Genomic DNA, 12,078 nt, shown 5'->3' with positions numbered 1-12,078 from the left:
AATTCTTTGATGACATTTTTTCGAAGTTTTAAATTTGAATTATTTTTCAAAAATTTTAACAATTTTACATCATAGATGGGTAATACAAGCTGTATAATTTTATTTTTATTTATTAGTTTTTAAATAGATTTACAGGGTACAGGTACAAATTTGTTCCATGCATATACTGCAGTGTGTAGTGGTGAAGTATGGGCTGTTATTATAGCCATCACCACAACAGACTGTGAAGTTTTTAACAGTTTTATTAAGGTGTCATTAACATGAATACACTACACACACTTAAAGTATAAAATTTGATGAATTTTGTCGTTGTATACATCCATGAAACTACCCCCCAGAATCAAAACAGTGAACACATCTAGCACCCTTATAATGTCTTCATGCCCTCTGTTATCCCTTTCTTCTGTCCTTCCCTACACACCAAGCTTACCTCGGAGAAACTTCTAACAGGCGTTAATCTATCAATATAATCAGTTTTTATAAATGGAATTATATCATATGCATTCTTTTTTATCTAGCTTCTACTGTTCTCTATAATTATAGTAAAATTCAATTATATTGTCGTTGCAGTCAATAGTTCATAGATTTGTGTTGCTGAGTAGTACTTTTATACATAAATAGACTACAGTGTTTACTTATTAACCTATTGATGACCATTTAACTTGTTTCCAGTTGTGGGCTATTACAAATAAAGCCGCTAAGAATATTCTGTGTAAGTAAGTCTTTGTATGAAAATATATTTCATTTTCCAATGGGTATATAATACAAATAGTTCAAATATATGATAGGTATTATGCACTTATTAAGAAACTGCCAGAGTGTATTCTAAATTATTTCCACTATTTTACATTCTTACCTGTAAGGCATAAGAGTCCCAGTTCTACCACATCCTCACCAATACTTGGTGTGCTCAAGTATTTTTTATTTTAGACACTCTAATGGGTGTGTAGTGGCATCTTATAATTTGCAGTTCCCCATTGAGCTGTTTCTTCATGTAGGCAGTCAACCTCAGCGCCTGCCCTTTCAACCCAGACTATACCACTCTGTTTCTTTAACCTTATTTGTATAAATGCATCCTGTCAGTTGTTATATTTCTCTCAGCAGTTCTCAGTTGGAGGAGCACAAACATAGCAAAGGTAGAAATGTGGGCTTCTCTAGAGCATGTCACTTGACAGGGAAAGAAGAAGCAAGCGAGAGGGTTTCAATATTAAGGGTTATAATTTGGGAGGTGCATTTTGTTTTTTTATATATATAATATATGAAAATATGTATATAAATATGTATATTTTATATATTATATATAATATATAAGTATGTATATTTTTATATATTACATATAGTATATAAGTATGTATATTTTTATATATTATCTATAATATATATAATTTTATATATTATATGTATAATATATAAATATGTATATAAATATGTATATTTTATATATTATATATTATATGTATATTTTTATATATTATATATAATATAGAACTATGTATTATATAATATATGCATATATAATTATGCATATATGTATACATTATTATATTATACATACATATATACATATATTATATATTATACGTATATTATACATATATGTATATACAATACATATACAATTATATATACAATTATACATATATATGTATAATATAACAAATATATATGTATAATATATAAATATAATAAATATACATATTATATTATACATATATAATAAATATGTATAATATATACATATATAATAAATATGTATTATATATGTATAATAAAATACATATATACATATGTATATATGTATATTTGAATGTATATATGTATATATGAATACATATACAATTATATATGTATACATATATATAATTGTATGTCTTGTAATACATAATAATAGTATATAACATAATATAAATAAGAGACATTATGACTGATACCACAGTAATATAAAGAGAGGACCGTAAGAGACCTATAAACAATTATCTGCCAATAAAGTGGATAACCTAAAAGAAATGTACTAAAATATAAAACCAAGCAAGACTGAATTAATAAAAAAAAAAATAGAAAATCGTAACAACAGCAACAACAATAACAAAGTTAAGGAAACAGAAGCAGTAATTTAAAACCTCCCAACAACAGCAAAAAACCCAAGACAGGGAGGTTTCAAGGGTGAATTCTACCAAGCATCCAGACCAGAAGTAGCTCCAATCCTTTAAAACTCTTCTCAAACATTGAAGAGGAGAGAATACTTTCAAATTACTTTAATGAAGAATTTGATGAGGCAAGTATTACCCTCATACCAAAGTCAGATTACACTATTAGAAAAGAAAATTAGAGACCAATCTCTTTGATAAACGTGGATGCAAAATTTCTCAACAAAATATGATCATTAAATTTGACAGCACATTAAAAGGATCATGTACCATGATCAAGTCGGATTTATTACTATAGTGCAAGGATGATTAAATGTAGGTGAATTAATAAGCATGATGCATCACATTAACAGAATGTAGAATAAAAATTGTATGATTATCTCAAGAGATACATAAAAAATGACAAAATTCAACTTATTTTTATAATAAATACCCCCAAGAAATTAGATCTAGATGGAATGTACTTCAACATAATAAAGGCCTTAAATAAGAAATCCACAGAAAACCTCAGACTTAATGATAAAAAGCTGAAAGTCTTTCTTCAAGATTAGGAACCAGACAAGAATGTACACTGTCACCACTTCTACTTAAGATCATACTAGAATTCCTAGCAAGAGTAATTAGAGAAGAAAAAGAAAAAAAAAACATTCAAATTAGAAAAGAAAGTCAAATTTTCTCTCTTGGCAAATGGCATAATCCTATGTAAAGAAATCATTAAAGCTACTAAATGAATAAAATAAACTTGCAGGATATAAAATCAGCACACAAAAATGTGTTGCATTCCTATTCACTAAGAACGTACTCTAAAAATTAACAAAACAATTCCATTCACAATAGCATAGAAAAGAATAAAACACTTACAAATAAATTTAACAAAGGGGATGAAAAATCTGTACACTGAAAACTATAAGATATAAATTAAAGAAACTGAAAAAGAGAGAAATAAATGGAAAGATATCCTTTGTTTATGGATTGAAAAAACTAATGTTGTTATAATGCACATATTAACCAAAACCATCTATAGTTCAGTGCAATCCCTATCAAAATTATAATGTACTAGGATGAATACCTGGGTGATGAAATAATCTGTACAACAAGCCCCCATGACACAAGTTTACCTATGTAGCATACCTGCACATGTACCCATAAACTTAAAATAAAAGTTAAAATAAATAAATGTTTCAAAGCATTTTAATTGTTTCATAAAGAAGAAAAAACTTAACATTTAATATCTTCATATTAAATATTTTCATAAAAAAGAAAAAAACTAAAATTAGTATGTAGCTACAGGAGACTCTTAATAATTAAAACAATCATAAAAATTTTTAGATGTGGGGGGCGGAGCAAGATGGCCGAATAGGAACAGCTCCAGTCTCCAACTCCCAGCGCGAGTGACACAGAAGACCGGTGATTTCTGCATTTTCAACTGAGGTACTGGGTTCATCTCACTGGGGAGTGCCGGACGATCGGTGCTGGTCAGCTGCTGCAGCCCAACCAGCGAGAGCTGAAGCAGGGCGAGGCATCGCCTCACCTGGGAAGCGCAAGGGGGAAGAGAATCCCTTTTCCTAGCCAGGGGAACTGAGACACACAACACCTGGAAAATCGGGTAACTCCCACCCCAATACTGTGCTTTAAGCAAACAGGCACACCAGGAGATCATATCCCACACCTGGCCGGGAGGGTCCCACACCCACGGAGCCTCCCTCATTGCTAGCACAGCAGTCTGTGATCTACCGGCAAGGCAGCAGCGAGGCTGGGGGAGGGGCGCCCACCATTGCTGAGGCTTAAGTAGGTAAACAAAGCTGCTGGGAAGCTCGAACTGGGTGGAGCTCACAGCAGCTCAAGGAAACCTGCCTGTCTCTGTAGACTCCACCTCTGGGGTCAGGGCACAGTAAACAATAACAAACCCAGCAGAAACCTCTGCAGACGCAAACGACTCTGTCTGACAGCTTTGAAGAGAGCAGTGGATCTCCCAACAGGGAGGTTGAGATCTGAGAAGGGACAGACTCCCTGCTCAAGTGGGTCCCTGACCCCTGAGTAGCCTAACTGGGAGATATCCCCCACTAGGGGCAGTCTGACACCCCATACCTCACAGGGTGGAGTACACCCCTGAGAGGAAGCTTCCAAAGCAAGAATCAGACAGGTACACTCGCTGTTCAGAAATATTCTATCTTCTGCAGCCCCTGCTGCTGATACCCAGGCAAACAGGGTCTGGAGTGGACCTCAAGCAATCTCCAACAGACCTACAGCTGAGGGTCCTGACTGTTAGAAGGAAAACTATCAAACAGGAAGGACACCTACACCAAAACCCCATCAGTACATCACCATCATCAAAGACCAGAGGCAGATAAAACCACAAAGATGGGGAAAAAGCAGGGCAGAAAAGCTGGAAATTCAAAAAATAAGAGCGCATCTCCCCCGGCAAAGGAGCGCAGCTCATCGCCAGCAACAGATCAAAGCTGGACGGAGAATGACTTTGACGAGATGAGAGAAGAAGGCTTCAGTCCATCAAATTTCTCAGAGCTAAAGGAGGAATTACGTACCCAGTGCAAAGAAACTAAAAATCTTGAAAAAAAAGTGGAAGAATTGATGGCTAGAGTAATTAATGCAGAGAAGGTCCTAAACGAAATGAAAGAGATGAAAACCATGACACAAGAAATACGTGACAAATGCACAAGCTTCAGTAACCGACTCGATCAACTGGAAGAAAGAGTATCAGCGATTGAGGATCAAATGAATGAAATGAAATGAGAAGAGAAACCAAAAGAAAAAAGAAGAACAAGAAATGAACAAAGCCTGCAAGAAGTATGGGATTATGTAAAAAGACCAAATCTACGTCTGATTGGGGTGCCTGAAAGTGAGGGGGAAAATGGAACCAAGTTGGAAAACACTCTTCAGGATATCATCCAGGAGAACTTCCCCAACCTAGTAGGGCAGGCCAACATTCAAATCCAGGAAATACAGAGAACGCCACAAAGATACTCCTCAAGAAGAGCAACTCCAAGACACATAATTGCCAGATTCACCAAAGTTGAAATGAAGGAAAAAATCTTAAGGGCAGCCAGAGAGAAAGGTCGGGTTACCCACAAAGGGAAGCCCATCAGACTCACAGCAGATCTCTCGGCAGAAACTCTACAAGCCAGAAGAGAGTGGGGGCCAATATTCAACATTCTTAAAGAAAAGAATTTTAAACCCAGAATTTCATATCCAGCCAAACTAAATTTCATAAGTGAAGGAGAAATAAAATCCTTTACAGATAAGCAAATGCTTAGAGATTTTGTCACCACTAGGCCTGCCTTACAAGAGACCCTGAAGGAAGCACTCAACATGGAAAGGAACAACCGACACCAGCCATTGCAAAAACATGCCAAAATGTAAAGACCATCGAGGCTAGGAAGAAACTGCATCAACTAATGGGCAAAATAACCAGTTAATATCATAATGGCAGGATCAAGTTCACACATAACAATCTTAACCTTAAATGTAAATGGACTAAATGCTCCAATTAAAAGACACAGACTGGCAAACTGGATAAAGAGTCAAGACCCATCAGTCTGCTGTATTCAGGAGACCCATCTCACACGCAGAGACATACATAGGCTCAAAATAAAGGGGTGGAGGAAGATTTACCAAGCAAATGGAGAACAAAAAAAAGCGGGGGTTGCAATACTAGTCTCTGATAAAACAGACTTTAAACCATCAAAGATCAAAAGAGACAAAGAAGGCCATTACATAATGGTAAAGGGATCAATTCAACAGGAAGAGCTAACTATCCTAAATATATATGCACCCAATACAGGAGCACCCAGATTCATAAAGCAAGTCCTTAGAGACTTACAAAGAGACTTAGACTCCCATACAATAATAATGGGAGACTTCAACACTCCACTGTCAACATTAGACAGATCAACGAGACAGAAAGTTAACAAGGATATCCAGGAATTGAACTCATCTCTGCAGCAAGCAGACCTAATAGACATCTATAGAACTCTCCACCCCAAATCAACAGAATATACATTCTTCTCAGCACCACATCGTACTTACTCCAAAATTGACCACATAATTGGAAGTAAAGCACTCCTCAGCAAATGTACAAGAACAGAAATTATAACAAACTGTCTTTCAGACCACAGTGCAATCAAACTAGAACTCAGGACTAAGAAACTCAATCAAAACCGCTCAACTACATGGAAACTGAACAACCTGCTCCTGAATGACTACTGAGTACATAACGAAATGAAGGCAGAAATAAAGATGTTCTTTGAAACCAATGAGAACAAAGATACAACATACCAGAATCTCTGGGACACATTTAAAGCAGTGTGTAGAGGGAAATTTATAGCACTAAATGCCCACAAGAGAAAGCAGGAAAGATCTAAAATTGACACTCTAACATCGCAATTAAAACAACTAGAGGAGCAAGAGCAAACACATTCGAAAGCTAGCAGAAGGCAAGAAATAACTAAGATCAGAGCAGAACTGAAGGAGATAGAGACACAAAAAACCCTCCAAAAAATCAATGAATCCAGGAGTTGGTTTTTTGAAAAGATCAACAAAATTGACAGACCACTAGCAAGACTAATAAAGAAGAAAAGAGAGAAGAATCAAATCGACGCAATTAAAAATGATAAAGGGGATATCACCACCGACCCCACAGAAATACAAACTACCATCAGAGAATACTATAAACACCTCTACGCAAATAAACTGGAAAATCTAGAAGAAATGGATAATTTCCTGGACACTTACACTCTTCCAAGACTAAACCAGGAAGAAGTTGAATCCCTGAATAGACCAATAGCAGGCTCTGAAATTGAGGCAATAATTAATAGCCTACCAATCAAAAAAAGTCCAGGACCAGATGGATTCACAGCTGAATTCTACCAGAGGTACAAGGAGGAGTTGGTACCATTCCTTCTGAAACTATTCCAATCAATAGAAAAAGAGGGAATCCTCCCTAACTCATTTTATGAGGCCAACATCATCCTGATACCAAAGCCTGGCAGAGACACAACAAAAAAAGAGAATTTTAGACCAATATCCCTGATGAACATCGATGCAAAAATCCTCAATAAAATACTGGCAAACCAGATTCAGCAACACATCAAAAAGCTTATCCACCATGATCAAGTGGGCTTCATCCCTGGGATGCAAGGCTGGTTCAACATTCGCAAATCAATAAACATAATCCAGCATATAAACAGAACCAAAGACAAGAACCACATGATTATCTCAATAGATGCAGAAAAGGCTTTTGACAAAATTCAACAGCCTTTCATGCTAAAAACGCTCAATAAATTCGGTATTGATGGAACGTACCTCAAAATAATAAGAGCTATTTATGACAAACCCACAGCCAATATCATACTGAATGGGCAAAAACTGGAAAAATTCCCTTTGAAAACTGGCACAAGACAGGGATGCCCTCTCTCACCACTCCTATTCAACATAGTGTTGGAAGTTCTGGCTAGGGCAATCAGGCAAGAGAAAGAAATCAAGGGTATTCAGTTAGGAAAAGAAGAAGTCAAATTGTCCCTGTTTGCAGATGACATGATTGTATATTTAGAAAACCCCATTGTCTCAGCCCAAAATCTCCTTAAGCTGATAAGCAACTTCAGCAAAGTCTCAGGATACAAAATTAATGTGCAAAAATCACAAGCATTCTTATACACCAGTAACAGACAAACAGAGAGCCAAATCAGGAATGAACTTCCATTCACAATTGCTTCAAAGAGAATAAAATACCTAGGAATCCAACTTACAAGGGATATAAAGGACCTCTTCAAGGAGAACTACAAACCACTGCTCAGTGAAATAAAAGAGGACACAAACAAATGGAAGAACATACCATGCTCATGGATAGGAAGAATCAATATCGTGAAAATGGCCATACTGCCCAAGGTAATTTATAGATTCAATGCCATCCCCATCAAGCTACCAATGAGTTTCTTCACAGAATTGGAAAAACTACATTAAAGTTCATATGGAACCAAAAAAGAGCCCGCATCTCCAAGACAATCCTAAGTCAAAAGAACAAAGCTGGAGGCATCACGCTACCTGACTTCAAACTATACTACAAGGCTACAGTAACCAAAACAGCATGGTACTGGTACCAAAACAGAGATATAGACCAATGGAACAGAACAGAGTCCTCAGAAATAATACCACACATCTACAGCCATCTGATCTTTGACAAACCTGAGAGAAACAAGAAATGGGGAAAGGATTCCCTATTTAATAAATGGTGCTGGGAAAATTGGCTAGCCATAAGTAGAAAGCTGAAACTGGATCCTTTCCTTACTCCTTATACGAAAATTAATTCAAGATGGATTAGAGACTTAAATGTTAGACCTAATACCATAAAAATCCTAGAGGAAAACCTAGGTAGTACCATTCAGGACATAGGCATGGGCAAAGACTTCATGTCTAAAACACCAAAAGCAACGGCAGCAAAAGCCAAAATTGACAAATGGGATCTCATTAAACTAAAGAGCTTCTGCACAGCAAAAGAAACTACCATCAGAGTGAACAGGCAACCTACAGAATGGGAGAAAATTTTTGCAATCTACTCATCTGACAAAGGGCTAATATCCAGAACCTACAAAGAACTCAAACAAATTTACAAGAAAAAAACAAACAACCCCATCAAAAAGTGGGCAAAGGATATGAACAGACATTTCTCAAAAGAAGACATTCATACAGCCAACAGACACATGAAAAAATGCTCATCATCACTGGCCATCAGAGAAATGCAAATCAAAACCACAATGAGATACCATCTCACACCAGTTAGAATGGCGATCATTAAAAAGTCAGGAAACAACAGGTGCTGGAGAGGATGTGGAGAAATAGGAACACTTTTACACTGTTGGTGGGACTGTAAACTAGTTCAACCATTATGGAAAACAGTATGGCGATTCCTCAAGGATCTAGAACTAGAAGTACCATATGACCCAGCCATCCCATTACTGGGTATATACCCAAAGGATTATAAATTATGCTGCTATAAAGACACATGCACACGTATGTTTATTGCAGCACTATTCACAATAGCAAAGACTTGGAATCAACCCAAATGTCCATCAGTGACAGATTGGAAGAAAATGTGGCACATATACACCATGGAATACTATGCAGCCATAAAAAAGGATGAGTTTGTGTCCTTTGTAGGGACATGGATGCAGCTGGAAACCATCATTCTTAGCAAACTATCACAAGAACAGAAAACCAAACACCGCATGTTCTCACTCATAGGTGGGAACTGAACAATGAGATCACTTGGACTCAGGAAGGGGAACATCACACACCGGGGCCTATCATGGGGAGGGAGGAGGGGGGAGGGATTGCATTGGGAGTTATACCTGATGTAAATGACGAGTTGATGGGTGCAGCACACCAACATGGCACAAGTATACATATGTAACAAACCTGCACGTTATGCACATGTACCCTACAATTTGAAGTATAATAATAATAAAAATAAAAAAAAGTTTTTAGAGGCATCACACTTCCTGATTTAAAACTATATTACAAAGCTGTAGTAATCAAACACTATAGTAATTGCATACCGATACAAACCAATGGAATAAAACCCAGATACAAACTCATGCATATATAGTCAACTAATCTTTGACAGGTGACCAAGAATACACCAGGGAGAAATAAAATGAAAATCAAGTCTAGTCTTTCGGTTTTACTAAATTGAGTATGGAGGTCAAAAGGACTTTATCACCTGTCTGACAAAATGTTCAGGAGGCTTCCCAGTTCACTTTCTTGTGCTGTTTCATGATCATCTTCCCAACACTCCAGAATTAAGCAGAGAACCAACAACGTGAAGAATCCTGACTGAGGCTAGCCACAAGTTTCATAAATCTGATAATTAATCCACTGAACACAGAACTCAGTCACAATTTTTCTGTACTTTTGTTTTATCAACTCTTTGTCATGTAAGATTCTCATTGAAAAGGTCTAATACTTGTGACTAGGGATCATCATTTAGGCAGCCTTGCAGATGGTGTCCCTGACCAATGGAGACATTTGAGAAGCAGCCCACGTAAACCATGTACTCCAATCCAAATATCCCAGCCAGAGTTTGTGAAGAACTCAAGTCAAGTCTATTTCAGTGCATAAAGGGATTTTGCTAATTGAAGTCCATCTGGACTTCACATTGTATCACAATGTTGGAATCCGGTTTAATTACCCATTGATCTAAATTTAGGTTGATCATCACAATATCACCACACTATGGGTTAGGGTTGAGGGTGCCACCTGTTTTTCCTAAATAAAACATATTAAAATATGTAATTGAATCCAGCCTGCACATTGTGAGGTATAGAGAGACAGCTGATACAAAGGCATGACTCGTAAACTGCCTGTGATCAAATAATTATATATAACATAATTATATCAGATAGCAGATATTAAAAAGAAAACCTGTGCTTACATTGGTTTAGGGACAATTAATGAATCAATTTTAAAAGTAGAACATAATATTCAGCAATTTTGAAATTTTAATTGAAGTATAACTAAAGAAATTATAACATCCGGTAAGTAGTGTAATTGTGCAGATTAAACTTTTATTTTGTGCTTTTTAATTCCCAATTATGTTATTGGACTTACAAATGTATTTTAAGGGTTTCACTGAGATTATTGGATTCAGAGTCATTATGCAGAATGACAATAAAGTTAAATGACCTATTTAAATCCCAGATAAAGGCCTTATTCTCTAGAATAGATGGTTTTCAAAGCCCTTAGGCACAAAATTAAATAAACCAAGGAAATAACAGATTCAAATATATACATTGACATAACTGATGAATCTGACAGTCTATCACATCAAATTTTCTGTATTTCTTTCAAAAGTCTTAGAGGTAAATTGAATACTCTACTGAATGTTAAGTAAGGCTTTAAAAACTAAAATTGTGCTCTATATTCTTAGTTAAATTTTAATGGCCCATTTCATTAGAATCATATATATCCATTGCTTCCAGACAAAAAATGTCCTCCCCACTGAGAAGTCAGATACTGCATTGGCTGAATCATCTCCTCAGCTATAACGACTTTTCTCATTTGCAGGTGCAAAATAAAGTGCCCAGCCTAGACTAGCTCCACTTCACACTGAACAATATATCTCAAGGAATGGCATGAACCTTCGCCAAATATTTCAGTCTTCTAAATTACTCATCTTACAAAACTACTATGGCCCTGGTCTCTGAAAATATGCCTCCTGTACAAAACTTTTAATTAAGTTCCTGTTTTTTATGCACCTTCTATTCGTTTAATAATATGAAACCCGGATGAACTGAAACCAGTACTGACTGGTTTAATTGCCTTCTTCTGGTCAGGAGCATTTCTAGTGAATGTGTTCTAGACACTCAGGCTTTCCTGTGGAAACACAGTGTAAAAGAAGGTAAAGGAAAATTATTGTGTTAGGACAAGGGAGGTAGCCTCATGACAGGTTCCACGTGGGTCCCTTACAATGAGTGAGCCGTTCCGGGTGGGTTTTCTCCCCGGGCTGGGAGGAAGTCAGAAGGGCTTTCTGTGTGCGGCAGCATTCCTGCTGACATGGCTGCTGTTGAGGTTTCAGTATGGAAACAGGCTATCGGAGCAAGTGCTCCCGGAACATCCAACTAGGCCCCTGCCACATGCTCCCCCAATAATCAAAGGAGTTAATAATCAAAGGAGGAAGGGGGGCAAAGAGGGCAGTGGCCATGATCCCTCTGGAAAATATTGGAGATAATAGTTTTGAATACGAAGAACCAGGCGCAGCCTCACACACCTAGGAAACCTCCCAGAAGCCATGTAGACTGGACTAGTGTGGTCTCTAGGACGGGATCATGGAACAAAGGAAAACAATCAGTGGAAAAACGATTGATATTTGAATAAGTTCTGGCATTTGGTTAATTGTCATGTTCCAGTGTTGTTCCCATAG

The sequence above is a fragment of the Theropithecus gelada genome, chromosome 6 (genome assembly GCF_003255815.1).
Source record: "Theropithecus gelada isolate Dixy chromosome 6, Tgel_1.0, whole genome shotgun sequence".
Lineage (NCBI taxonomy): Eukaryota > Metazoa > Chordata > Mammalia > Primates > Cercopithecidae > Theropithecus > Theropithecus gelada.
Note: the sequence above shows the minus strand (reverse complement) of the source record.